Genomic DNA, 6,849 nt, shown 5'->3' with positions numbered 1-6,849 from the left:
CAGCATTCCTTGAGTGTCAGGATGATTCGTTTACTCAGATCGTTTGTCCTACGGTGATAAGCGATGCTCATGTCTAGACGTAGGTCGAGGGTGTTGTGTATTACCTGTCATAAATCAGGTATAGCTCAAAATCAGAGATAACAGGAGTTGGCACCTCGTGCCTAAAAGCGGCCTGTCTCAGAGGAATATTCACAAGCTATGACGACTCGTCAGTTTCCTTGATTACAATAAAGTGTGCTGGTTACGTGAGACAATCAACGATCACCCAGGTGAAATTGTTTCCGTTTCGAGTTGTAAGTACACTAGCGACGAAATCCATGGCAGTCTGTTCTCATTTCTGTATGGGTGTTTCTGGTTGCTGATACTCCACCTTGACTTTCCCACAAGTCAAACATCATTCACATACATTGCCAGGTGGGCCTTCATGCCCGATCACCAGTACAAGATTTATAGATACTAATATCTCTCTTCAAAACCCAGACGACTAGAATATCGAGGCCGGTGTGCTTTGCTCAACACAAATTCCCTACAGTTGCCGTATAATGAGATCCACATTCGTTCCATGAGGTAGCGAATATCGTCTGACCTGCCAAAGGTTGCTTCTCCATGTCCCGCATGGGTTCAACTTGAAAATTCTCTTCCTTCAGTTTTCCAGTTTGAATAGAGCGAGTCTGATCAGTAGGTTAGAGTCGATAGTGAGTTGCAAAGCTTGTACGCGTTTAGATTCCGTAGTCGAAGTCATTAAAGGTTCCATCCAGCGATGCCATTGCATGTTTAGCTCCTTTCAAAACCAGGGCACACAGGAGCTTCTTATGATCGATCTAAGTTGTGCATTTGGTATTGTCCAAGTAATGACTCAAATTTAAATCCAAAGACTATGGCTTCCACCACAGGTTGTGACTTGTGCAATTCTTCTTGTAAGTCTACTACGTAAGCTATCACCTTCTCGTGTTGCATCGACATGTAACTGGGACTCTGATTCGAACCATCATGGTATACCACTAAATCACCCGTACCCCAGGTAAAGACGATGCTCAGTGCATTGTTGAGTTGGGTTTCCAAAAGCCTAAAAGATGCCCTCCTATTCTGTCACTCACGAATACACAGCACCCTGCTGTGCTAAAGAGATTAAAGCTGTTAAATCTTCAAAAATCCCGCGATGAATCTGCGATAGTATCTAGCGAGGCCAAGTAATCGTTATATCCCTGATGGACTCCTTGGTGCCGACCAATTCTAATGAAATGGACCTTAGCAAGGGCCACGTGTATCCCTACTTCATTGACTACGTGACCAAGAAAAATGTACCCCTCGATTCCAGAAGTTACACTTAACAAGACTTCGCGTGGAGTGGCTCCTCCCTCAGGAGCTCTAAGATAAGATACAAATACCGATCACGGTGTTCCCTTCTCCTGGAAATGATTCAAAACGTCATCAAAAACACGGTTGATTTATGTGATCTGTAAAGCTGCTCGTGCGTTGATTATTCCAAAGGTCATGGAATACAAAGTCGTATGGCCGTACTGCGTTTGATATGCCGCTTTAGGAACATTCTCCCCTTGGACTTCCATCTGATGATAGTTTGTTCGTTATTTAACCCTCGAATAGAAGTTCGACCCTCGCAACTGGTCAACAAGTTGTCAATACATGGTCGAGACAAACGGTTCTTAACTGTCACCTTGATGAGTTTTTGATAATCAATGCACGTGTCCAACGATAAAGCTTATCTTCACGGATATAATCGGGGTTCCCTAGGGCGAAAACTAGGTCCGATAAAACTCCTGTCCAACAGTTCCTGAAGTTGATTAGGCAGTTCCTGCAACCTTCCTGATGTGAGACAATAAGGAGTACTAGTAATAAGGGATGCTTCTGACATGATACCGATCTGATATTCCACCTAACGATGTGAAGGTAAACCTGATAGTTCTTTTGGTAGCACATAGGGAGAAATCCCGAACAATTGGTGGATCCTCGATCCTCTTTTCCTTAGACTTAACATCAGTAACGAGTGCTAACATAGCGGGGTAATCCTTCCGTGGACACTTCTGGCCTTCATTGTTGAATTGATGCTAACCTCTACACCACTCGGATACTTTATGACAGACGACAACTTTCTCCTCAGAGGGTATATCTGCGCGATATCTGGATAACCAATCCATACTGACTACTGTATCAAAACTATCAAGGGTAGTAGAAAGAAGGTCGATGTCGAACACTTGTCCCACAAGGTCAAGTTTGCATCCCAACGAACATATGAAGTTTCAATTGACTTGCCATCAGCCGATTCCACAACAGGTTCGGTTTCAAGAAACATTAGGGTTAAGCAGAATAGAGACGAAGCGATTGGCTACCCATACAAGCTACCACGCTGCTATAATCCTGGCGTCACCCACGCCAATCCTAAATGCCCTTCCACGAGCATCATTTCAAGTGTTGTTATTGTCGTCGTTCCCTTGGTTGTTGTCGTCTTGATTCTAACAACGTCCAATCCATGTCATAGGCACCTTCATTTCCATACTGTAGGCCATGGTTACAAATACCTTGATGTCGCCGTGACTGTTGTCCCTAACGTCGTTGCTTGAAACGGAGCCCTACGATCTTTCACCAACCAAGTCCATCTTTTCACATTCTGTGCCACGTCCTATCGCGCTACTCACTGTGCTAGTAGCCACACATTCCACACTATAATCTGTTGTCATCTGCTGGTGTTTGTTGCCGATAACCACGGTCGTCCTAATACTGAGGTCGGTAAGGCACTACACCCATCCTCTTGTCCATCGTTCTTGCAAGTTGATTGAGTAATACACGGTATGTTGCGAGAGTGTTACAGAAGTGATCGCACTTTAGGATCTAAGACGTCAATACGTTAAGTTCCACCAAACGAAGAAAGGTGAGAAAGGTATAGACCAATCATTCGACGCTGCGACATCCAACACAGAGACGTTCGTACTAGCACCTAACATCCTACACAGTTCGCTAGACGTCCAGATGTGCGTTCAGGTAATACTCGATAGCTTCGAGATTTGCAAGGATTCAGTGAGAAGTGAAAAGATCATGTTCGGGTAGGAGACAATCACTGCTACGACTCCTGTAGACTGTTGTGTTTCACATCGATCAAATAACGGAACGGAACCCCTTTTTCACTTGTTAAGCCTCACTGGGACTCGCATGCACCCCACATTATTATTATGTGTGCACCCACAATAATATTGCGATTTGCATGCTCATCTCAGTTCCTCCTAACTCATGTTAAATGGTTCCTTAAACTCGAGTGCCAAACAGAGGTTATCAAAACAATAAGATCACAAGAATCTAAGGACTACAACACACCAACTACGCATCATAAAGTAAACAAGCAATTCATGAAATTATGCTATAGTGACGAGTGTATGTTCGTATGCCACATCATAAACAAGTGTACACTAGCCATGCAATGTATACAACAGTTGAAAGAGACGAACCTTGCAATCTGGAGCTGAGTGTCATGGTCGTATTCTCGTTTTCAGAATTGTTCGGTTATAGTCTGGTTTTATAAAACCTTTTTAAAACCAAGTTCGCTATAACCAGTGGCTCTGATACCAAACTGTCACACCCCCAAAATACCAGTTGCGGAAACACCGCAGGACGTGTGACGTACCAGGATCTAGCCACCAATCACATTGAACTCATAACTATATTTAAATAAAAACTTTCATTCATTAACATAAAGGGTTACAAAACGTTAAATGTAATTCATCGTATACATCGGAAGCATAAATCATTTGTTAAGTGTTTCATAAACCATATGTACAAAACCATTAGTCTTGTCTTGCGATCCCATGTATCTCGACCCATGACCACTCCAGCATCCCAGACAGCAAGTCCCAATGATATAAACCTATAGACGTGCAAGCATGCAGACAAGTGTGTCAGACGACGCTGGTGAGTTCAAAATAGAATTTCTCAAACAATTCCACATTTCTAACATAAAACAATTTGTCAAAACAGAATTACTAAACAAGTGATACGTAGATGGAAGGACTCGAAATCTCGGGTTGTCACATTCATGAACCACAGGCACCTTATCTATGCCTTAACTTCCTTTTTCTCCGCTACTACAATGTGTGCCAAGAAAGTTTGGTATTCCTTGCGGAGATACTTGCTAGCCTGGACACAAGACATGAGTTGGAGTTTTTTCGAAGCGATTTCACCGTAAACACACAACTAATCACAATTAGCGAGCGAGAAACGAATCATTTTATCAAAGCAACGACTTCAACACGATTTTCACGAAGAAAATCCATGCCTACTATGATATCGAAACTACCAAGCTGCATTGGGATAAGATCGATAGAAAAGACGTGATTGTTGAGTTCGAGAGTACAATCACGAAGAACAGAATGAACGGTAATGGTTTTTCCAGTGGCAACTTCAACATCGAACGTCGAGGGAAGATGGGCGCGCTTACGATTAAGGAGCTTTTCGAATTCTAATGACACAAGACAGTTATCGGCTCCAGTATCAAATAAACACGAAGCATATATACCATTTATGAGGAACTTACCATTAACCACATTGTTATCTGCTTGGGCCTGGCGGACGTTGATGTTGAAAGTACGTCCGCGGGCTGGTGGCTGCTGTTGCTGAGGCTGCTGCTGTTGTGGCTCTTGCTTCACCACTCTGTTGGGGCATATGTTTGCAAAGTGGTTGGGATCACCACACGCAAAGCAAGCTCTAGCGTGGATCATGGGTGCAGGAGCCGCTTGATGGCCCTGAGGAGTGGGAAGTAGAGCTTGTTGAGCAGGAGCTTGACCTTGAGTTGGAGCTGGAGCTTGACGTGGATCAGTACGGCAATTAGCAGTAAAGTGGCCGTACATGTTGCAGTGAACACAGTATCTGCAAGCAATCCCCACGGGATGATGATAAGTACACGTAGGGCAAGTCGGGTGAGGACCAGTGTATGCACGCTTAGCCAGCGGTGCATTGGTGACCGGTGCCGCAAGTAGACGGTGTTGGGGTTGCGGTTGAGCAGAGATGGCATTTAGTGGCACAGCAACAGTACCTGGTCCATTCTTGCTAATGTTGTTGTTGTTGTTCTTTCTCTTGCGGTGGGAGGACTTGTAAGCTTGTGGAGCAGCGGCGGTTTCAACGGTGGGAGCAGCGGCAACTTGGTGAAGATTCTTGGAGGCTTTATCAAAGTAACCAGCCCGAACTCGTTTGTCGTTTTATCTCAGCAGCGAGTAAGTAGGTTTCCTCAATAGTTGTCGTCTTCGCGGCTTGCACGAAATCAGCCACGCAATCCGGTAGAGGACGGATGTATTTCTTGATGGTGATTTTGGGGGTAGTAACTTGGCCTGGACAGATTATGCTCAGCTGCTTAAAGCGGGAAGTTAAACCAGCGTTGTCGCCACCCTCTTGTTTGATGTGCCAGAACTCGTCCTCCAACTTTTGAAGCTCGTGGGGAGGGCAGAGCTCTTTCATCATGATGTCAAGCCCGTAAGCTGCATCATTCCCTCGCTTGTTTCTTTCGGCAGTCCACCAGTCCAGAGCCCTGGACTGGAAAACGCCAGTGGCGTTAACAGTGCGAAGGTTTTCAGGACAGCCGCTTTGGCGTAGGGTGATTTCGATATAATCGAACCATTGAAACATGGTAGTAGGTCCATCTTCTCCGGTGAATTCTTTAGGTCCACATGCTTTAAACTGCTTGAAGCTAAAAGTAGCGCGGGGAGAATCAGTCCGGGACTCTTCAGAGGACTTGCTAGCGTTTTCGTTGAACTCGCTGACAATTTGCGGTATGACTTTCGCCATCTGCTTGGCGACCAGAGAGGCGATACGCTTGTCCTCAAAGTTTCTTTGGGTTGCGCGGGAAGTGTGCGATCCAAATGACGACATTGTCTGCAACAGACATTGCCATAGGTCTTAGACACAGATTTCGATTACTCCTAGAATAGACTCTCACACCGCCCATAACTACTACGTATAAAGCTCAGGAACACGTTTAATCACGTAATCAAGTAGGCACATAATCCACAGAAACACATAAGCACATAAGACACATAGCACGTAGATCATCGCAACACACGAGGACACACTATATTTTGCACGTATTCACCTACATATATTGGATGTATTCATCTATCATTCAAGGTCGCGCGTTCGAGTATAGCGATTGCGATTAGCGAGTAGCATAGCATAAGCGATTAACATAGCATACGATTTGTTGGCGTTTTGAGATAGATGTGCAGTGCGAGTTGTGTGTGTCAATCAAAGCGAACAGCGAAAAGCGTACAAACCACAAGAAATCGAAACACATAAACAGGTAAACAACATAAAACACATAAAAACGACAAATATCAGAGTCAGCAGTTGTGGGCTCAGAATCGAAACACATAAAATCAGGAATTGCGAGCTTGAAATCGAATATGGATTGTCTCGGCTTGATAAACGTTGACTAACCAAAGTGGTTCGACTATTCTCAAAGATGTACTCGATATCCTTTTTGGCCTAATAGACTGTGCTCTATCACCGTCACACGGCGAATGACACGCATCCTTTCGGTTACTCAAGCACTCGAGTTATTGGAATCCATCGAGACTTTGGTGAGAGTTTTGTAAAACCAAAATAGAGAACGGAATAAGTTATCAAGGTTCGGGTTTCACCCCTAACTTAACAACTCTATTCCTGTTTGTGTGATAGAATCACGAGATAGAGAGAGAAAATTGCGTCGAAGTACGGATTTCACTCCGGATTCAACGCAAATTCCCTTGTTTATAGTAAAAATGCGAGTTGAACAAGCGATTTGATCGAGAGTTTGCGGTTGTCACACCTAAATCTACTCACTCGTTCATTTTCGAAAATAGTGCAGTGCGACTG

This window comes from Helianthus annuus, chromosome 11, assembly GCF_002127325.2.
Source record: "Helianthus annuus cultivar XRQ/B chromosome 11, HanXRQr2.0-SUNRISE, whole genome shotgun sequence".
NCBI classification, from domain to species: Eukaryota; Viridiplantae; Streptophyta; class Magnoliopsida; order Asterales; family Asteraceae; genus Helianthus; species Helianthus annuus.
This window is presented reverse-complemented; position numbering follows the sequence as displayed.